Here is a 5,140-nt window from a genome sequence, read left to right on the forward strand (position 1 = left end):
GGGCAGCACTGGTGGAAGTGGCCGTGGCCACCACCACCGGTCCCCTGGGACGTCGCAACGCTCGTCCCCGCGCTCCCTGGGCAGAGCACCTCGGCCAGTGGCCGGGGTGGGCTCGGAGCGAGCCCCGCCACACGCGTGTCCCCCCGTGAGCGTCCCCGCCGCGCGGCGTGCTGCCCCCCGCCAGCCTCGGCCCCTTGCTTTCGAGGTGGAAATAAAGCCCCCAGTATTTTTGCGAGCTCTCGGCGAAACTCTGCGCCGCTTCCACCCACCCGCCGCTGGCGGGTCCCAGCCCTTACTGGGACGCCGGGGTGGGGTGCAGGACGTGGACCCCGGTGCCGGGGCTGAGCAGGGGCAGGGAGCTGGGCTGGGGCCTCAGTTTCCCTCCGCCCCGGGCCGGGGGGTGCTGGTGGGGCCGTGGTGGGGTCCTGAGCTCATTGCAGCCGGGCCGGGGAGCGGCTGGGAGGGGACCAGCCATGAGCTCATCCCGCTGCTCCGGGGACAGGGCAGGGCCGCGTCCCGCTGCCGCTCTCGGCATCGCACCCGGGGGTCCCTGCCTCGTCCCGGCACCCGCTGCCCTGCTGGACCCCAACGGGGTGGCACCTCGCCCGCAGCGGGGGCTGCAGCCCCAGGCCTGGGAACGGGGGTCTGTGCTGGGGCATCCCTGCTGTCACAGAATCCCAGCATGGCGGGGTGGGCAGGGCCCTCTGGGGGTCCCCCAGCCCAGCCCCCTGCCCAAGCAGGGTCACCCAGAGCAGGGGGCACAGCACCGCGGCCAGGCAGGTCTGGAATATCTCCAGAGAAGGAGACTCCACAGCCTCCCTGGGCAGCCTGGGCCAGGGCTCCGGCACCCTCAGAGGGAAGAAGTTCTTCCTCGGGTTCAGCTGGAGCTTCCTCTGCTCCAGTTTGTGCCCAGTGCCCCTTGTCCTGTCGCTGGGCACCACTGGGAAGAGTCTGGCCCCGTCCTCCTGACCCCCACCCTGCAGATATTTAGAGGCATTTCGAAGGTCCCCTCTCAGCCTTCTCTTCTCCAGGCTGAACAAGCCCAGCTCCCTCAGCCTCTCCTCGTAGCAGAGATGCTCCAGTCCCCTCCTCATCCTTGTAGCCCTGCGCTGGGCTCTCTCCAGTAGCTCCTCATCTCTCTTGAACTGGGGAGCCCAGCACTGGACCCAGCACTGCAGATGGGGCCTCCCCAGGGCAGAGCAGAGGGGCAGGAGAACCTCCCTCGCCCTGCTGCCCACACTCCTCCTCATGCACCCCAGGATCCCATTGCCCTTCTGGGCACCCAGGGCACGCTGCTGGCTCATGGTCACCCTGTCGTCCCCCAGCACTCCCAGTCCCTCTCCGCAGAGCTGCTCTCCAGCAGCTCAGCCCCAGCCTGTCCTGGTGCCTGGGGTTGTTCCTCCCCAGGGGCAGGACCCTGCCCTTGCCCTGGTTGAACCTCATCAGGTTCCTCTCTGCCCAGCTCTCCAGCCTGTCCAGGTCACGCTGAATGGCAGCACAGCCTGCTGGTGTGCCCACCACTCCTCCCAGTTTGGTGTCACCAGCAAACTGGCTGAGGGTACGCTCTAACTCTTCATCCTGTCGCACCCCGGGAATCCCGAGGGTCCCCCCAACAGCCCAGCGAGGGAGGGAGCCCAGTGCTGCCTTAGCCCCCCAGCTCTGTCCCCCCGTGCAGCCCCACGCTGTGGCACCAACAGCTCCACCGTCAGCCCTGCCCACGGGAGCTTATGGGGTGGCACAGGACAGTGGGGATGGAGGGCAGAGCACGCTGCTGCGGGGGGAGCAGGATCCGACCCTCACGGGACCGTGCAGTGGGAGCAGGACGTGGCCATGGGGGTCCCTCACAGTGGGAGCAGGACGTGGCCATGGGATGTCCCACAGTGAGAGCAGGACATGGCCATGGGGGTCCCTCACAGTGGGAGCAGGACGTGGCCATGGGATGTCCCACAGTGAGAGCAGGACATGGCCATGGGGGTCCCTCACAGTGGGAGCAGGATGTGGCTGTGGGGATGCCCCACGGTGGGAGCAGGACATGGCCATGGGATGCTCTGCGGAGGGAGCAGGATGTGGCCATGGGGGTCCCTCACAGTGGGAGCAGGACATGGCCATGGAGGTCCCTCACAGTGGGAGCAGGATGTGGCCATGGGATCCCTCACGGTGGGAGCAGGACGTGACCATAAGTTGCCCCACAGTGGGAGCAGGACGTGGCCATGGGATGTCCCACAGTGAGAGCAGGACATGGCCATGGGGGTCCCTCACAGTGGGAGCAGGACATGGCCATGGGGGTCCCTCACAGTGGGAGCAGGACGTGGCCATGGGATGTCCCACAGTGAGAGCAGGACATGGCCATGGGGGTCCCTCACAGTGGGAGCAGGATGTGGCTGTGGGGATGCCCCACGGTGGGAGCAGGACATGGCCATGGGATGCTCTGCGGAGGGAGCAGGATGTGGCCATGGGGGTCCCTCACAGTGGGAGCAGGACATGGCCATGGGGGTCCCTCACAGTGGGAGCAGGATGTGGCCATGGGATCCCTCACGGTGGGAGCAGGACGTGACCATAAGTTGCCCCACAGTGGGAGCAGGACGTGGCCATGGGATGCCCATGGAGGGAGCAGGACATGGCCATGGGGTGCCCAGTGGTGGGAGCAGGACGTGGCTGTGGGGTTGCCCCACAGTGGGAGCAGGACGTGGCTGTGGGGATCCCCCAGAGAGGGAGCAGGACATGGCTGTGGGGATCCACCATGTTGGGAGCAGGACATGGCCATGGGTTGCCCCACGGTGGGAGCAGGACGTGGCCATGAGGATCCCCCATGGAGGGAGCAGGACGTGGCCATGGGTTGCCCCATGGAGGGAGCAGGATGTGGCCATGGGACCCCCCATGAAGGGAGCAGGACGTGGCTGTGGGGTTGCCCCACAGTGGGAGCAGGACGTGGCTGTGGGGTTGCCCCATGGTGGGAGCAGGACGTGGCCATGGGTTGCCCCATGGAGGGAGCAGGACGTGGCCATGGGAGCCCCATGGAGGGAGCAGGATGTGGCCATGGGTTGCCCCATGGAGGGAGCAGGATGTGGCCATGGGACCCCCCATGGAGGGAGCAGGACATGGCCATGGGACCCCCCATGGAGGGAGCAGGACGTGGCCATGAGTTGCCCCACGATGGGAGCAGGATGTGGCCATGGGACCCCCCATGGAGGGAGCAGGACATGGCCATGAGTTGCCCCACGATGGGAGCAGGACGTGGCTGTGGGGTTGCCCCACGGTGGGAGCAGGACGTGGCCATGGGACCCCCCATGGAGGGAGCAGGACGTGGCTGTGGGGTTGGCCCATGCTGGGAGCAGGACGTGGCCATGAGTTGCCCCACGATGGGAGCAGGATGTGGCCATGGGACCCCCCATGGAGTGGGCAGGATGTGGCCATGGGTTGCCCCATGGAGGGAGCAGGATGTGGCCATGGGACCCCCCATGGAGGGAGCAGGACGTGGCCATGGGAGCCCCATGGAGGGAGCAGGATGTGGCTGTGGGGTTGCCCCACAGTGGGAGCAGGACATGGCCGTGGGACCCCCCATGGAGGGAGCAGGATGTGGCCATGGGACCCCCCATGGTGGGAGCAGGACATGGCCATGGGACCCCCCATGGAGGGAGCAGGACGTGGCTGTGGGGTTGCCCCATGGAGGGAGCAGGACGTGACCATGGGACCCCCCATAGAGGGAGCAGGATGTGGCCATGGGACCCCCCATGGAGGGAGCAGGACATGGCCATGGGACCCCCCATGGAGGGAGCAGGACGTGGCTGTGGGGTTGCCCCATGGTGGGAGCAGGACATGGCCATGGGACCCCCCATGGAGGGAGCAGGACATGGCCATGGGACCCCCCATGGAGGGAGCAGGACGTGGCTGTGGGGTTGCCCCATGGTGGGAGCAGGACATGGCCATGAGTTGCCCCATGATGGGAGCAGGACGTGGCTGTGGGGTTGCCCCACGGTGGGAGCAGGATTCGGCGCAGATGGGACCTGCCGCGGTGCAGCCCCATGGGGACGGCCATGCCCCGGCGCCGCCGGCTCCCAGGCTGGGGGTCCGGGGGGGCCCACGCTTTGCGCAGGTGCCCGGGAGGCTGCGGCGGGGCCCGGCCGTGGCGGGGGGACGGGGACGGGCGGGCGGCCCCCTCGCCCACGCGGGCCCCCCGCGGCCCCCGGCTCTGGCCGGGAAATGGCAGCGGGGAACAAAGGCGGCTTCTGGTGGGCGCCGGGTCGCTGCCCTTCGGCAGGAAGGCCCGGGGCCCGCCGAGGGGCCCGTGTCCCCATGGCCACCTCCTGCAATGTCCCCATGGCCACTCTGTGCAGAGTCCCCATGGCCACCTCCTGCAATGTCCCCATGGCCACTCTGTGCAGAGTCCCCATGGCCACCTCCTGCAATGTCCCCATGGCCACCTCCTGCAGTGTCCCCATGGCTACCTCCTGCCATGTCCCCATGGCCACCTCTTGCAAAGTCCCCATGGCTACCTCCTGCCATGTCCCCATGGCCACCTCCTGCAGTGTCCCCATGGCCACCTCCTGCAATGTCCCCATGGCCACCTCCTGCAAAGTCCCCATGGCCACCTCTTGCAAAGTCCCCATGGCCACCTCTTGCAAAGTCCCCATGGCTACCTCCTGCCATGTCCCCATGGCCACTCTGTGCAGAGTCCCCATGGCCACCTCCTACAAAGTCCCCATGGCCACCTCCTGCAGTGTCCCCATGGCCACCTCCTGCCATGTCCCCATGGCCACCTCCTGAGATGTCCCCATTCCCATCCTGTGCAGAGTCCCCATGGCCACCTCCTGCAATGTCCCCATGGCCACCTCCTGCCATGTCCCCATGGCCACCTCCTGCAGTGTCCCCATGGCCACCTCCTGCGATGTCCCCATGGCCAACTCCTGCAGTGTCCCCATTCCCGTCCCTTGCACTGTCCCCAGGGGAGATCAGCCCTGGCCCTGTGTGGGCACAGGGGTGGCCGGGGGTCAGGGCTGGCCATGGCGGGGGGACCCCGGGGTTCCCTCGGCCGTGGCTCCCCCTGGCAGGGCGAGGGGTCCGTGTCCCCCCGAGGTGACCACAGGGGTGTCCCCGGGGACGGTGGGCGCGCGTGGGAGAGCACAGGAGCCGGGGAGCCTGG

The sequence above is a fragment of the Opisthocomus hoazin genome, chromosome 1 (assembly GCF_030867145.1).
Source record: "Opisthocomus hoazin isolate bOpiHoa1 chromosome 1, bOpiHoa1.hap1, whole genome shotgun sequence".
In the NCBI taxonomy this organism is placed as follows: domain Eukaryota; kingdom Metazoa; phylum Chordata; class Aves; order Opisthocomiformes; family Opisthocomidae; genus Opisthocomus; species Opisthocomus hoazin.